At 48.3% G+C, this 17,621-nt stretch overlaps 1 protein-coding gene across 1 annotated transcript in view; it reads left to right on the top strand.

The window, feature by feature from the left end:
* The window catches only part of LHPP (phospholysine phosphohistidine inorganic pyrophosphate phosphatase), a 91,836-nt gene that overhangs the window by 29,967 nt on the left and 44,248 nt on the right, over positions 1-17,621 (top strand). The gene's annotated exons all lie outside the window — the stretch shown is intronic.

Genomic DNA, 17,621 nt, shown 5'->3' with positions numbered 1-17,621 from the left:
TCCCTACATTTAACGTTTGGGTTCCATAACACTCTAAATCTCCTCTTAACCATCTCCTCTTAACCATAACCATGCCTCTTTGTAGGAGGCGTGGTTCAGCAACAGCATCTGTCGTTTGACATAATTTATATTTTTACAGTTTTTCTTGATTTTTGTTGTGGTTTAGCCCCAGTTGGCACCACCCAGCCGCTCGCTCACCCTCCCCCCACAGTGGGATGCGGGAGAGAATCAGAAGAGTAAAAAAAATCATGGGTTGAGATAAGAACAGTTTAATAATTGAAATATAATAATAACAATAACACTAGTAATGAAAAGGAAAACAATGAGAGAGAGAGAGAAACAAAACCCAGGAAAACCAAGCGATGCAATTGCTCACCACCCGCCAACCAATGCCCAGCCCGTCCCCAAGCAGCGATCACAGCCCCCCAGCCAACCCCCCCAGTTTCCATACTGGGCATGACGCCATATGGTATAGAATAGCCCTTTGGTCAGTTTGGGTCAGCTGGCCTGGCTGTGCCCCCTCCCAGCTTCTTGTGCCCCTGGCAGAGCATGGGAAGCTGAAAAGTCCTTGACTAGCATAAGCAGTACTGAGCGACAACTAAAACATCAGTGTGTTATCAGCATAATTCTCATCCTAAATCCAAAACACAGCACTATGCCAGCTGCTAGGAAGAAAATTAACTATATCAGCTGAAACCAGGACAATTTTCAAATACTGAGACTGTAAAAGAAGGGTGGTCTTTTTGGGAGGGATGCAACAAGTGAAAATGGTTCTTGCCATAGGCTATCTGAAAAGTTATTTTGTTAGTTTTCAAGTCAATCTGTTTCTCAGTTTTCCTTTTAGTTTGTGCAAGGTGATAAAATAATACCCAGTGCCTTAATTCTAATGGACCAGTAAGTCATGATTTCTGAGAAAAGAAAGGCAAGCGTGTTGTAGTTGGGTATTTCTGCATCTTTTAAATAGTACATCTCAAAAAGAGTTATCTATCTGAATAAAGCTCAAAAAATCCAAAGACCAAAAAAGTAACGCTATAGTTGTGCTGTTAGGATTATTTGTCTGTAATCTGTGTAATCCCACTGATCTCCTAAAGGAGAAAATAAGGATTCAACATCTGATGTTACTCTGGTATTAACGAGATCACTTTGTGAATCCACATCTTAATGTCACACAGGTACGGGTGTCAGTAAGGAGGTATCTCTGCACACAGAGGTAAATCAGAATTTTGCTACTGAACAAGTATCTCCTGTGACATACTTTGCCCATCATAAGATGTGCCACAGGTGATGCTGCATCCAGACTGTTCAGGCAACTGACATAAACTGTATCTACACACACACATATAAATATGTATAATCATATGCTGGAAAAACATTTTCTTGTATCAAGTTTGAGTCATGATTTCACAGCTGAAAGGGAGTCATCAGCTGTTTGAGATAGGGGAAAAAACATTGTTTTCCACTGTTATATTTCCTGTTTCCATGTGTGGTTGCTGTTATGTGAAATCATGTACTATTGTATGGCAATGAAATACACGTGAGTGTCTCTCTAAATTGGGAATGTGGTCCTGTTTTTGGCAATTGTGAGTAAAATGAAATGGCTTGTTTGCCAAGAGAGGCCAGAGATGTATATATTTTTAAGAGTGACTGATTTAGTGTACGTGGAAAATGAAAACACACAGCGAGAGATGGACAAAAACAAGTGAATGAAAGCTGATGGGCAAAAGAAATGAAAACAGAAAGTTTAGTTATTTCATAGCTGGTTTAAAGTCTGATACATATAAGATTATGCATAGGTCCTGTCTTTCACTTACATATATGGTAGTTTGTGTTGACACAGAGCTGTGTGCTACACCCAAGTACCTCTGGATGGCACCGTGAGTACATTTACTTCAGTGTTAGCCACAACTTCGGGACCTCCCCAGAAAGCTAAGGCTGTTTTTGCAAAAGAACTGCAAAGCACAAAGGCGTCAGGGGTTTGTTGTAGATGCTGAGTGTTGGTGCGGTGGGATCTCCACAGATTTCAGTTATGAGAGTCTTACAGCTTGGGACATGGGTTATCACCCATGTGTCTGTGTTTCTACAGCTGTGAGTAGTTTTTTCCATTTTCACCACAACAATGGTGCCTCACTTCAACAAAACGGATGCAGAGCATCTCATTATTTGAGAGTAAAACAAAAAATAACAGAGCAACTATCCTGAGGAATTGTTGCAGGTGCATTTCACAGCATACTGCTGGATACATGGAAATGACATTATTTGCACAAGTTATCCAGTGAAAGCATTTTGCATGTTGTTCCTTAGGTCCAAGGGATCCTGTTGGACCCCTCCGGTCTCACCTAAATGCTGTCCCCGACTGGCAGACAATTGTCACCTCCGGTGCACGAATTTGCATTGGGGCAGCTCTCCTTATTTCAGGGGTCAATGCAGTTTACGTGAACATCTTCAAGGTCTGCTGCCCACCAGATGCCACCAAGGGTTATGCACCATAGCACAAAAGATGACACGAGCTAAGGTTTACTGTGCTGTTTATTGTGTTTCAAAGGGACTTCAGTGATCACATGCAGATCGCAGGCTGCAAAGCAACTCGGTGCCTCTTACTTGCTTTAATAAGCTAGAAGAAAACAGTCCCCTTTGGCCCTGAAAGCCTTTTATGGACAGAACCAGTTGATCTGCTGATGGGGAGGTTTCAGCAGTAGGTAGGGGTGGACAGGTCTTCAGCAGGGCGGGCAGCCTCCAGCCGGGTACAGGAAGCTGACTGCAGCCTGCAGTGTCGCAGGAGCCTTTCTCCGCGGTGGTGTTTGTGCCATGTTGCTCAGTGACGGTGGCAGCGGGTGCCAGCTCCCCGCTGAACTGAGGAACTGGTTTTGTGAATGCGGGCCGGGGGGTGGTTGGCTTGGCGGGCGAGTCGAGGTCCGGAGGAGAAGCAGAAGGGGTGTGCATGGAGAGGCGGTGTAACCCCGGGGCTGCCTCCCTCCCTGGGCTCTCATCCTCCTGGCCTCTGCAAGGTCTTCTTCCGTGTTGGCTACTCCCAGGGTGAGATTCAAAGTGTGGATTAAGCTGCTGCAAAAACATTCAGTTTTACACCACCTTGCGTGGAGGTCCTGAAAATTAGCTCCTTTGTCTCGCTTCTTTTGGATCTTCAAAGTGTTTAGTAAAATTTGTGCAGCCAATTTCCTTTAGTATGACAAGCTTTGCACGCCTGCATCTATATTTATCTTCTCCTCTAAAGTACTTAATCCTCAAGCAGGACTTAATCTCAAGTGTTGAGCTCTTTAGATTAGATATAAGGAAGAAATTCTTCACTGTGAGGGTGGTGAGGCATGGGATCAGGTTGCCCAGAGAAATTACAGATGCCCCATCCCTGGAAGTGTTCAAGGCCAGGTTGGCATGGGCTTTGAGCAACCTGGTCTAGTGGAAGGTGTCCCTGCCCATGGCGGGGAGGTGGAACTAGCTGATCTTTAAGGTCCCTTCCAACCCAAACCATTCTATGATTCTATGTTTCTATTATTCTCAGTAGCCAAATCAGGCATGGCATAGATTAGTCCATAAAATGTAATAAATCCTAGCTGCAACACGGAATAAAATTTCTGTTGGTGCAAGTCAGGGCACTAATGGAAAGGTGTAGGGTTAAGATGGTGTTTTGAGTTGACCTCAGCCAGCGTGGTTCTCTGACATGGGCTGAGTAGTTGGGTTGGCCAAGTATAACGTTTCTTAGGTGTAAAATCCAAATGCAGAAGGTCGGTCTGGTCTGCAGGCTTGTCCACTCAGTTTGTCCCATCTACAGGACAGATCAGGTCATTGCTGCAAACTCTTGTGTGCCGAGAGAAGAAGCTGGTGTTAGGTTTGTCAGCGTTGGGAAATCTGACGCTAATTACAAATTTTCTGTGCACAGCTGCTTGGAGGCCCTTCATAGCCAATATCTTTCCCATCTGGGGAAGAACATGTACTTGTCTTCCCGCAGAGGGTATGTGCTAATTCCACTTGCAGCTAATTGGCCTTGACATCAAACCAATAATTTCCACAATAACTATCGATTCTGCAATGCTGCGTAATATCCTCGTTCCTCTTTGTAGCGTGCAAGTTAGAGCAGAGAAAAATTACTTTGAGGCTTTTCCAACTGTCTCCCTGTAAAATCAGAAACAGCTTTCAGGTGCGTCAGTGTGTCAAATTGCAGGTGGTTCTTGGCAGGGTGGAAGAATTGCTTACCCCTTTCTCCTTGTTATTTACAGGTCTTGATTTGTAAGTAAAGAACTTCCCATCGCTGCCATGCGGCGGTACCCAAGAACATTCACGGCAGTGGTGCCCACTGCCCCTGCTCGCCCGTGGGCTCCGAAATGGTTTCAGAGTCTGGCAGTATGGGTTCATCCCCTCTCAGTGCCCACATGAGGTTTTCTTCGTTTGATTAGGGATTTCTGCAACATCCCTGAGCTGCCTCGTGACGGACATAAAGGATACCCCAGGGATGGAGGATAAAAGGATCGGGGCCTGTGAGAGCTGCCATCGCTCTCCAGCTCTGCCACTGTTCTCCAGGAGAACTGGGTCAAGTTACTTCATGTTGCTGTTCTGCAGTTTCCCCACTTTATAATTATCCTCAGAGAATAATTATCCCGACTTTCTTAATAAAGTGGCTTGTGATCTGTTCCTCTTATCTGATTGAAGAAAACATACAGAATTTGTGCAGATTTATAGGAAATTGGCTTGCCAGGAGAAAAATGCAGACGTGAGCAAGACCAAAGTTGTGACAGAGGAAAGGTCTTTTAGGCTGCCATCATCAGCTGATTAAGGATTGAGAAAAACAGAGTGCATCTTTATAATAAGCTCCTAAATGAAGTTATAAAATTATTCTTAAAAAAAGGTTTCCACCCATAGATAAATTCGCAACTGTCACCGTGATAGTAAATGAAAGCTCATGACACCTTTTGTGAAGAAATAGTCACATCTTACTGCTCCACCCTCGCTTTCTTGCTCACTGTGTTACTAACCACAGTCAAGATGAACAATTTTATTAGTTTGTTCACATCTCCTGGGCCTTGATGGAGCATACCAGAAGCGCGTAATGAGAACCAACAGGCAGCGGCACTCCCTTTGTGCTGAAACAGAACCAGAGGCATTCTGATGGCCTCACAGTCCTGATAATTAAGCCTGTTTCAAGTATTAAATGGAAAGACTTCCAACCTGTATTTACACTGTAAAACGTCATATTATAATTCACGTTAGTTAATGTCTTAAGCAATGTTTATTAAAACCTAGTGTCAGCAAGTTGGTTTTCACTTTAGCATGGTAGCTGATCGCAGTCAGCCCTAAGGCATAGTCTTACTCACTATTTATTGCACATTCAAATCACAGTTTGCTCTGTCCACATAAGGATCTTCACATGTGTTTATCAATTTCTCGACCACATTTTGGTTACCATAATCTTTGAATCAGCTTTGTAGAGGAAGTTCAGAGTATACTGCAGTGAAATACTGCAGTGCCTTAGCATATGCATACTCATCTGGTGACAGCCTTAAATTTTCCCAGTACGTTCAAATGTCCAGTCACGGAAATCACAGGTTTAGTATCTGGTGCTTTAGGAATGAGTAGCCTATGAGAAGGTTTAAGTTCTTACTGCTGTAGTATGCTGCTGTAATCCAACCATCCCCTTTCCAGCGCAGGGTGTAGCCAATCGCAATGCAAAATAACGAATTGCATTGGGCATACATTATTGTTAAACTACAAGTGGTGAACATGGGAGGCAGAAGGTTTTACCCTCTGACTCTAAAGAATCATCTTTTGTGTGTCTTGAGTATTTTTGTTTCCTTAACTGAACATAGCCAAGTGTTTACTTTCCAGTAAAGTTACTATTTGATATTAGAAATACCAGTTGGACTAGGTGATCATTGTAGGTCCCTTTCAACTGAACTGTTCTGTTCTGTTCTATTCTATTCTATTCTAAATGCAGATTATACCTGAGCTAAAACACGCCTGGAAGGAGCAAGGGGGAATAGAGACTTCTGCTACATTGTAGCTAATGTGTAAATTTAATTATCTTCAGTTTAAAAAAGAAATGGGAGGTTTGGGGTTTTGTTAGCAGGTTCATTTATTCGTTGGTACCATAATAAACCTGGAGGAAGCAGAGTGTGGTCAGGACGTAGCCATGCTAGGTGCTGTATGTATGCTGCTGTGCTGTTCTGAAGAAATTAGTCTGAATGTCAGAAAAGAGGTCAGTCTGTGACGAGAGTAGGGGCAAGGATAAATAAGGGAGGAATGTGCCAGATCAGTGAGGAAAAGCAATATTACACGGCAGTCTCGAGAGTTCTGCTCTCTACCTATCTAATGACCAACTTTTCCTTAGCAGTCCTACTCTAACCAACTGTCACATCACAAACACTTATGAAAGGAAGCAATTTGCATTTTGCAAATCAAGATGGTAGTGACCGCATCAGCCTGTGCTGCAGTTTTGCTTCCCCTCTTGCTTCACATGCACGCAACGCATGCAGTAGCAGAGACAGCTGCCTTAAAGGTTTCCATTTCTCCTCTTCTGAAATTGATAAATACAGGGCTGAAAGAGGAGGAGGTGGTGCCGGTTTCAGCTACCAGAAGAAAGAGGCAGTGGGACCTGGGAGGGTGCATAGCTCAGGTGGGCTTGACGTGTGGGACTAAACCACTTCCAGACCCTCTCTGAAAAGCATCCAAAGTTAATGGCCACTTTGGTTTTCTGCTCTTTCACTCTGGTAGCCTCGCTGTCTTGGTAGCACATGCCAGGCTGGGCTGCCAGCCCTCCTCCCCCTGATATGGCCACATACACTCGTGCATCTGTGTGAGTAACACCAGAGCCCTTGGCAGCCGCTTGTCCAACGAGTTTGTGTTTCTCTCCTCCCCGCAGATCCATAATTCATGAGCTGAGGTGGTGGTGGCTGGACTGCCTGAAAGGAGGCAGCTCAGGGGCTTTCCAGGGTTTCCCGGGAGCGTCGTCACCTCCTGCGCAGCACCCGCTGTCACTGCAGGCACCAGTGGCAGCCCGAGCAGCGCAGTCCACGAGGTGGGGCAGGGAGCAGGTCCTTGCTTATTTTTATCTTTAGGGGCCTTTTCTCAGTGCCAGCGTAAGGCTGCAGTAGAAGAATTCCACAGCGAAACAGTCCTGGGAGCCGGCCGAGCGCAGCAGTGTTTCTCAACACTTGTCACTTGCAGAATGCCGAGCTGTATTAGCTTGTTCAACATTTGACAGCAATGATGAATACCATACCAATTGCTAACTACTTTATTTCCGTAAAAATGCTAATGAGCGTGTTGAAATGTGCTGCAGAAATGGCAGAGCTGGGACAGCTGCACAATTGTGGTTTCACTAGAGATTTCCTTTTTTTAAAACACAGGTTCCTCTTTGCATTTTTTTTTTCCTCTGTAGTTAAATGTCATCCCAGTTCACTTGGTGCATGGAGTCCTCTCAGCGAGCAGCATGGGGGAGCGTGGCAGAAGGGGAGACTGCTGTGATTGATAAAACCAAAGCAGAGCGTTGTTTTCAATGGGAGAGAGAAGCAAACAAGAGAGAGGCAGGCCAAGTCAGCTGCTGATGTAACTCCCTCAGAGCAAATGGTTTAGTATCTGAAATTTAATCTTCTGGCTTGGGCTATTGCTCGCGCTGTAAACATGCTTGGGAGCTGCTGTGCTGGAGCAATACCATGTGCCAGCACCCTGCAAGCACAATACAACAGAGTATTCATGCTTTAATGCCGTCCTGCGTGGCCCGCGGATGCTGGAGGGTCACCTGCAGGCTTATCTAGTGACATTTATTTTTTTCCACTAAGAGCGGGTTTAACCAACAAACCCAGAGCGCTGGCTAGTCCCCGGTGTGTTTGCTGCTCTCGAGGGGCCCTGTGTCTGTATCACCGTCTGCTCGGGCACATGGCTGTGCAGTGGTAGGGGAGCCGGATGCCCAGGGGTGAGGTGTGCTCAGGCCATCGCAACTGGTCCCAGAGCTGTGCTGGGGACCCTGCTGCAGGCACGTGGCTTTTCCAGCAGCCGCAGAGGTGACGGGGATGGGTGTTTGTTGAGGTGCATGGGAGCAGGGCTGCCAGCCTGCTCAGGCCGAGGGAGCGAGACACGGGGTCTGCTCCCGCTCCAGCTGCTTCTGCTGGGCTTGGGCTGGTGGCCGGTTTTCATCCCCTTCGGGAGGCATGATGTGACTCGCCCGGCGTTAAAAATAAAGCACCTGGCAGTGCCAGCTTCAGGTCTTCTACGAGCGCTGGGAAACTCTGATGGCTCCGTATGTGAGTGCTCACGTGCTGCGGCAGGAGTAAGAGCGTAATGTGAGAAAAGGGGTTTGGGTGAAGAGCAGCTCTCCCCCGCTGCCCCCAGTGCTGGGCAGTGCTCTTCGCTGGGGATGAAGACAGCTTGCAGCTGGTGCTGGGACGTGACTCATGTTCACACTTTGCCCTGAAACAATTGCGATTCTTACTTGCCTGTGGTTTTTAGTCATTGTCAACAGTGTATATGGTTACACCTCAGCTCTGCATGCCTCACAGGTTGCCGAAAGATGAGCTCATACAGCATGCAGGGCTGGTGCTGTGTCTGCATCCTCTGTTGAGACTTTAAACTTGAGCCATCGGCGTCCCGAAAAACAGGAATGGGTCTCAGGGCCGTGGGGAGCAGGGCTGGGGAGCCCCAGCTGGCTGCCGGCTGCAGCCGCTGCACACGCCGTCGCTCTTCGTATCTACCTGCAGCTCGTCTCAAAAGCTTTTCCCTTTTCTTCTTAACTCTGCTCTGACTGAGTCTAAAATGGGCCCACATGATCAGCTGGGTCTGATACTCTGCTAAATCCTGCTCCTGGTCCATAGGCCCATTCCCATGTGAATATAATTTCTGTGGCGCCCTCAGGGACTCACTCCAGTCATTTTGGAGGGTGATCTTGGCAATGTCTCTTGCATGTTACTTATGCCAGTGAATGCTTTTATTTCACAGCTCTGGTTGCTTTTCTGTTCCCAGTTGTGCTCCCAGTGCCCCCTGAGGTGTACGGGGAGGAGGGGGTGTCAGGTTTGCCCTTCCAGCTTCCACTCACTCCCGACCCGCTGTAACGGCTGTCAGTCTACGCGTGAACGGAGCTGCGCAGTCTGTCCCTCGGCGGGAAGCTTGGCTGTGCGGTGTATGTCCCCGTGCTGCTGCAGATGGTGGCTGCATTCCCGCAGAAAGAAGGACCGGGAGTCATCCTGCCCCGTTTCCGACAGCAGCGAACACCCGAGCTGGTCCTCCCTGGGTTGCCTTTGCAGAAAGAGCTGGATACCTGTGGGTCTAAGTTCTCTCATCCTTAAGCAGGTCAGGCGGATCGCATGCCAGAATCATAGAATCATAGAATCGTTTAGGTTGGAAAAGACCTTTAAGATCATCCAGTCCAACCATTAACCTACACTACCAAGTTGACTCTAAGCCAATCAAGGGTAGACTGGACTAAACCATGTCCCAAAGTGCCACATCTACCTGTTTTTTGAGCACTCCCAGGGATGGGGACTCCACCACCTCTGTGGGCAGCCTGTTCCAATTCTTGACCACCCTTTCCGTAAAGAAATTTTTCCTAATTTCCAACCTAAACCTCCCCTGGCGCAGCTTAAGCCCATTTCCTCTCGTCCCATCGCTAACTACATGGGAGAAGAGACCAAAGCCTCTGTTGCTCTGCATTGCCTGTAAGGGCTGGGGCGCGGACGGCTGGACGTGCTCTGGGGAAGTTTCCTCTGCCTCCTGCCCGGGCTGGGCATGGGGGGGACCAGCTCCACCCACAGCAACACATCACTTGCTTCAGTGACCAAACTATGACAGAGGCATTGGCTGATCAGTGTGTGGCAAGTAGGGAAATTAAAGTGGAGAGTTATTTCACCACTAACAAGAATTTGGGGAGGAGTGGGGAGGCACGGCTGGGTGACGGAGTTAGCAGGGCCGGGCGGGAGTGTGTTAGCTCAGAAGCTCGGGGCTGCAGAATACCCCGCGCTTTGCACGCTGTGGCCGCAGGGCCCTTCTGCCCCGTCCCCCTCCCCGTCCCCTGGGACCCTGCCAGTTCCCAGTTTGTGCTGGAGGAGGTGGGTTTCTCACAGCACAGATTTCCAGAGGGCTACATGGGACGGGACGCGGCCAGCAGTGCTCTGCAGTGCCAGATCGAATTCAGACCCTGGTTTTGGATTTACGGTTGCAGTTTGTGGAGGGTGGGAGGGAGCTTGAAGTGGTTTTCATCTTGGCGTGAACTGCCAGCACGCCGTGCCGAGCAAAGCAGCTGCTGCCTGCTTTTAAAAGGGGCTCCTGTGCTGCAGAGCCCCTTCACCTGCCACAAAGCCGAGCTTTGTTGGAACCCCAGCAGGCGTTTGCAGTTGAATAACGTGAACTGTTCAGCTCGGCTGTTGGCTGTGTGACACTGAAATCAGGCCTAAAAATAGGAGGATGTCTGACCCTGAAGTGAAGGATTTTCACTTGTAACCCAGCCTGGCACCCGCCCAGGGTGACATCATCTGAAGGGGAAGTTGGAAAAGCTTCCAAATTCGTTGCTTTCTACACAGGAGCGCTGAACGCCTGTGTCAACGGATAATCAGGAGGCACGTTTGCTGTGGCCGTGAATCCGGGGAAGGAGGGGATGGGGAAGAAAAGACCTGAAGATGGAGGAGAAGGATTGGAGCCGCGTGTCAGAAAAGTGTTTGGAGAGCAATGTCTGTGTGTAACTGGAGGGGAGATGATAGGAGCAAAAAAGGTCCCATTCAGGCAGAGCCTGCTCCACAAATACCGCAGTTCTGTTTCCTTTTAGGTGTGCTAAAAGGTATTGAGCTACAGTCGAGGTTCTGACCATCAGCCCACCCAGTGATATCTGGTGATACCAGTCACGGTTATCATTTGAGTCTGCATGATTTAGACTGGCAAGTCCATGGATACTGCTCATGGTGGCCGTGGAAGCATCCGAGATGGCCAGCTACTGAATGACCTCCCTTGGTTTCAGCTGTCTGATATTTGAAAGCAGCTTTGCCCAGGCTAACCTTCAGGGATTTGGTCAAAGTCTGTCCTCAAGTAGCATGGATGACCTTGCTATTGCTATTTATTGACCTTGCTAAATCCAAATTTCTTGAACCAAGTTCCTCATATTTCTGTGCTAAGCTTCTTTGTCTTCTTTAAAAATGTTAGCGTGTAAAAAATGCAGTAGGCAGTTTTCCTTTGAAACTGGATGTCTTTTTCCCTCTGGATGCTTCCAGGTGACTCCTATGCTCATCCTCTAATGAGGACACCTTTACCTCGGTGTTGATGAGTGCACGCTGGAATTTGTAGCTCTTTTCAGGTGGTGAGAAGTAAGTGTTATATTTAGATGGGGTGTCTCCATTATCTATTTTCCTTCTGCCTTTTAAAATCTCATTACATTTTTATAATGGTGTTATAGCAAAGATGCCTAAAGCACAACCGTGGGCAGTGTTTGGTCTCTGAGTCCCAAGTGAAGCTGAAAAAACTGCTGTTGCTGTGTAAACACTGTGTGAAGAGCTGACTTCATGCATGCTGCTGGGTATTTTTAACCAACAGTGATAACGAAAAGAGGGGAAGAATTTTACCATATCAATGCCTAATTTAATATGAAACCAATTGCTTTGGTTAGAGACTGAGAAAAGTGTTCAGGCATGCCAGCCCTTCTTGGGGTTTTTATGCTCTTAGATCATCACAGCAGTGAAACTCTTACTACAGACAGCCCGGTTTATAGACATCTGCCACAGCAACAGGCACAGATGAGCTGCTTTTCACTGCCTCAGCCTTTGGGCAGGATTTGTCTGACTAAGCACGAGGATATTTCTGGTTGTCTGCTGGGAATGACCAGGCTGCGGTTACAAAGGTGTTTCATTGGCATCAGCTGAGCCCATGGAAGGCAGATGATAGCCCAGGTAGGGTCAGGAATTGACTTCCCATACTAGGGTTAAGTATACGCTGTCCCTCCAGAGGGGAGTTTGAACAGTTTTTCTATGTTTTACCCATTTTTTTACATGAAATCTTGAAGCCTGTCTGACTGAGAGGCAAATCTCTATTCACAACTAGACTGTGAAATTTTTTAGCTTTTGATCCCTGATACTTTTTTATTAAGAACAGCCTAACTGGAGTAAACCATGTGAAAGGCAGGGACCTAAACCTAAACAGCTGGAATAAATCTCATGTACACCAGCGGTGGATGCCAGTCCCGCTGTAGGTCAGCTGCTCCGTTACAGACCCATTGTTTTACGGGGCATTAATGGAGCTGACATAAATGAAAGCGGGGCACACACTAGAAGAGCTGGCTTTTATTCTTACAGATGGAGTTCTTTATTTTTCCTTGCTGGTTGAGATGTTGTAGCAAACACTCAACTCCCTTGTCATCTTTGAACTACGTAGAGAGGTGGGGAGCTGACTTTTACCGACGCAAATGGACTTTTGCTTTGAAAAGTCCCTTCCTGCAGTTTTTGGCATGACTGATCTCAACAGTCCCTGAGCTTCATGATACAGTAGTTTTGTACAAAGCTGTATTTTTATGCACGCAAGCTTTTAAAGCTGCGTCTCTTTGAAAACACAGCCCTAGATAGTCATCCTGTAGTTTCACACACAGATTTGGAGATAGGTGCAGAGGTCTTAGTTGGGAAGAGGGAGCGGGCTCTGGGGCTGTGAGATGGCGGCCAGAGGCGCTGGTGGGCACACGGTGATGACCAGCGCTGCTGCACGTAGTACAAGTTGTCTGATGACTTTCAGATAAAAATACTATGTGTTAAAAGACCGTTACAGCATGAATTCAAGCATATTGTGCATTCGCTCTTAGGAGCAGTCCTTACTGAAATGCTTACGTCCCCTTCCCCACACCAAATCCTCGTCTCCCCGTTGCACAGAGCAGACACAGCCTAGAATGTGCCGGGACGTACAGAACAACTTTTTCTCCTTGCCAATACCGTTTCCATGTGGGTTTTTCTACTGCGTCTTTCCAGCAGTTAAATACAAGCATTAATGCGTTTATTTCCAGAGCGGAGCTTTGAGATCCTTCCTTAACTGTGCACACAGGGATGAGAGGCACAGAGGTTAAAACTAACGCTGGCCAAAGGGTCAATTGCTTGCATGCTTAGTTTGAAAGTACTTGAGCATTACATGTAAGCATGTGTTGGAAACGCTGCTCGCAGCCGCTGCGGGGGCATCTGTGTGGGCTCAGCCCTGCTGCAGATGGGCTCCCAGCTGGCCCCGGGCAGGCGTTCAGGAAAATCACAGCGCCCAGAGGAAAGCCCAGGCATCACGGAGGAACGGCACGGCTGGGCAGAGGGAGAATACGCTGCCACACAGGGCAACACTGACCTTTTTCATCTCAAAAGCATCCCTGTCTCCCTTCCTCAGGCATCAGAGGTGCCGGTCTCCTTTGGGCTGGCTCGCACGGCTCTGCTGAGGTTGCTGTTCCCTCTGTCCTGGCTCCCGTTAGCGCAGCAAAAGGACACGTTTTGGCTGAGGACTCTGAGGCCAACTCTGGTTCGTACAAAGTGGGTACAGAGACCTCAGTTGAAAGAAAAAAAAACAAAAAACCAAAAAACCTGTCTGCATTTAAATCAGCCTAATTAAAGTGGCTTTTTCCAGGAGCTGGCAGGCACGCTGCGTTGCCTGCCCGAAGTGATTTGTGCAATTACCATCTTTTGTGTTTGTCTGGTGGGGTTTTTTCTTACCGCGCTCATTTATGGGACATTGCTCAGGGAAGATCACCTCTGTGCAATACGTTATTTCAAAATAGGGGGCCGGATTCTCACCTGCTCTAAGGAGTGGAGTAAATTGGCGGAGCTCTGCTGATTTACACCTGCTGGTGCTCTGGCCCACTGGGTGCCTGGAAATAGCTTAGCAAGTGTAAAAGGAAAAAATGGTTTCTCCATCCATCTGGAACGCATTGCATACATCAGGGGAAGGAGAGGCATTTGTGAGAGTGAACGCTTCATTTATCAATGTACGAGCTATTGAAAAGACTGGATGTAGCTGGGATAATTATAACCAAGATTAGTCTTCTTGGAATGGAAAAGTAACGACAATCCTAATTTTACCAAATCCTCTGAAATTTACTGTCTATTTATTTAACGCCCCGGATCCTTTCCTGCAGGAGAGGATCAGCTAGATTTATGGAGGTGCAGTTTAGTAATCTAAATACTTGGGAGTTCATCTCCACGGCCCATGGAATGCTCTGGTTATTTTCACTGTCACTGCTCGGAGGCTGTGGGAACTGGGAATGCAGATGGGAACGCAGGGAGGCACAGGCCAAAAATCAGCCGGAGTGAGTCAAAACACTCTACTTCCACTTGCCTTGGAGGCGAGGAGTACCTGGCCTTTGTAGGCAGCTTTAGCTGCTGGTGCTGTTGGGAAGGGAACATAGCTCCTTCCATCCCCTCTTCAGGAGCTGCCTGTTTTTTCCTCTTTCCAGCGTGTGTTTTTTTCCCTGCATGTAAGAGAGCCAATATGTATTCAGAAATTCCCCGTGCAGGGAAGGTCTTAGTAGCAAGTGCGTATTTGAATGGGAGAGCTGACTGCCGTTTCCCTCTGACAAGCCATGGTTATCGCCCGTCCGTCCTAGAGTCTTACTGAAGCTGCAAACCTCTGCTAGAAGCTGAAATAGCAGCACAAGGAGAATCTCTTTGGGACAATACAGGGTTTGTTAAAAAAGAGAAGAGGTTATCCAGAATCCATGAAAATGAAGGCAGGCAAAGGAGCAGAGCTATGGGCCTGGAAGCCCTTTCGCTGCCATCTTTTAATATTAGGAGAAAATGCTTGGACTGGGGTTTAATAATTGTTGCAGGCCTTTTTTGTAGCAAGTTCTTAATTGCTAGGCCTGTGCATTTGTGGGTTTATGAGCTGTGCTGCCTTTTGGCTGAATATTTACTCTTTTCTTACCACAAAAGTAACTGTCTTACCCAGTCCAGCATGCCTTGCAGGAGTTGAAACACATAGCCTTGATTTCCCTTTCAACTCTAAAGCACTGTGGGATTTTAGAGTTGTTATAAGCCCACACAAAACCCAAACAACAGACCCTGAAAGATGAAAATGTTGATCCAAAGAAGACAAAAGGAAAATTTCCTTTCACTCCTTCCGAGTCAGTGTTTCACTCCAGGTAGCACTGTAAGCCTTCGTGCTTCAAGACACAAGCCAAATTCTCACTAATAAAATTTAAAAGGCAATTTTCCCTCAGGGCACAAATTCTAATATAATATCTCCTACGTTTTCCTAAACCACTGTCAGAAACTGGCCGCTGCTGAAAGCAGAATGTGCAATTAGATCAGGCTGCCTGTCTGAACTGGCGTGGCTCTTGCGTGCTGCGCCTTCCTATATGGACACGCAGGAGGGGTCCTTGTCACCGATGCTGCTCCATCGTCACCGGTACTGCTCCATTGTCACCAGTACTGCTGCATCGTCACCAGTACTGCTCCATCGTCACCGGGAAGGCCACAAGCTCCAGCCAGGTCGGGTAATCGCAGGGGCAGGAGGGGAAGAGGGGTTTGAATGTGTGTTTGGGGGCGTATCAGGAAGCCTCGGTGCCCTGGTTGCTGAAGCAGTGTCCCGTGCTGCCATCCCTGCCTGCCCCTCGCCTTGGTGGCCGACTCACATTTTTGCATGCATCCAAGTCCTGAAGGCTTTGGGTAAGGTGTTAAATGGTGCAGGATTGGTGGTTTATTAGAAAACCTCAGTACTTTTTAGCCTGGGAGCTGCAAAACGGTTGGCCTGAGCAAAGCGAAGGAAGAGATCTTTGCATGTTCTTAGGAAAATGGTGGGACAGCAACACAAAATGTACCCCCCGCCACATGTCCTGAAGAGAGCTAGTACCCTTAGTGCCACCTCTGCTCCACATCCAACCCTTTTGTAGGCAGCTCTTTGAACCTGAGAGCCAACAGCCACTCCAGGTGTTAGGAAATCAAAGCGACTTCCTGAGGTCTTTGTATCTCTCCAGTTTCCTGCTGCAGCATGGGTAAAAATTATAGAAGCCCGTATCTGGCAGCAAGAGGCAGGTTTAGGAGTGGCTGCTGGCTCGTGCTGCCAGCTGTGCAGCGGCTCCGGTGTGGCTGTGGACGAGGGAGCGTGCCATCCGTACGTGGCAGCCTCGCCGTGCTGGAGAGCCACGTGCAGGTCTGGTCCCTCTCCGGCTGAAGCTGGTGGGAGCCTTTCCCATCACTCCCGAAGAGCTGAAAAAGGTCTTGCAAATCCCACATGTATCGCTTTCTTCCTGTTTTTTTTATTACTTTTGAAACATTGCACACCCCAGTCACAAGAGGCAGAGGTGTTCTTGAAATCCTGACCTGGGATCGCTTTCAGCTACAAAAACCACTGCGGCATTATTCTCAGTGCTGTGTCTCGGAAGAGTGTTTTCATGTCGCGTAAACACAGGGTTTCTCAGAAGTTGCTCTAAGTGGCTTTTGGAAAGTTTTTTGGAAGCGTGTTACAGGAGATGTTAAATAGAGTGGTTGCAGAGGGGGGATGGAGTAACCTCCTTGCCTTCTGTCAGTGCCTTGGACCCTCCGTTCCAGCTGCAGTGTACGTTATTTAGCTCAAAATTGCTTCTTCTGGCACCCTCCTCCCACACACTTGTGTACTAATATGGCCATTCTCAAGGGCTTTGTCGCTGCCAAAGCACAGCCTGTTACCAAAAGAAAAAGACAATTAAGAGGAAGCAGTGGAGTTTGCCATATAAACGTTTAAAACTTACCCACGCTGAATAATAATGCAGAGCGTCATTTCATCCAGACAGATGCTTCCTGGATCGAAAGGAGCAACTGGATCTGATGGGAATGGATAAACAGCTTTGCAGCTCCCAGTTCCTGCAGCTCAGGTCCCCAGTGCAGTCCCGGCGACTGTCCCTGCCTGGCCATGGGTCGCTGCGCTGTCACGCAGGGCGGCTCTGCGTCAGGAAGCTCAAGGAGGGGGGTTCAGGAGCAGCCCAAATCCCGGTTGCTGAGGGGTCCTGATGGAGACCTCTGTCCCGGCCTCGGCGTGGTCGCTGCTCCTGCCAGGTTCCGTAGGGTGCACCCGAGCACGTTGCCAGTGCCAGCAGCTCCAGCGGCCTCCTGATGCCGGCATGCTGCTGGCTGCCTGCTCTTAGGCAGTGCCCACCATCTTGCACCCTTGAAATCATCTCTGGGTGGCTCTGGGCAAACCAGAGCAATTGAAAACTTCCCTCAAATCCCTTCTTTGACGCTGGCATTGTGCCCGTGCGTGCACTTCTTCTGCACTCCTTCCCAAATCATCTGCTGCACAGGTTGAAGTTGCTGAGCAGGAGGCTCCTCGCTGCTGATGGCTGAGCCGTTCCCGTGCAGGCCCCTTCGGATGGCGTGGGGACATCCCGCAGGCAGCCCTGCCCAGGAATAGCCAGGCACTTCTGAGCAGGGTGCTGTCACCCCACGGTGCCTCGGCAGCGAGCTGTACTGGCCCTCCTGACTTTATCTGAGCAACGAGGCTGTGTTGCAAGCTTGAGGGAAAGGTGTAGGGAGAGGTTTGGGGGAAAAGCAAACCACACCATCACTGGGCTCTGTAGGTGGAGAGGGGTCCAGGGCTGAAAGCGGAGCGCCGGACCAGCCCAGCCTGTGCCCCAGGGCCCCGCTGTGCTCCCAGCAACACCCCTGCACAGGGCCAGGTGGGTTTTGTCCAAGAGAGCAGTGTTCGAGGAAAAACAT

This window comes from Pelecanus crispus, chromosome 10, assembly GCF_030463565.1.
Source record: "Pelecanus crispus isolate bPelCri1 chromosome 10, bPelCri1.pri, whole genome shotgun sequence".
In the NCBI taxonomy this organism is placed as follows: domain Eukaryota; kingdom Metazoa; phylum Chordata; class Aves; order Pelecaniformes; family Pelecanidae; genus Pelecanus; species Pelecanus crispus.
The sequence above is the reverse complement of the archived record's forward strand: the minus strand, read 5'-3'. Positions and strand labels throughout refer to the sequence as shown.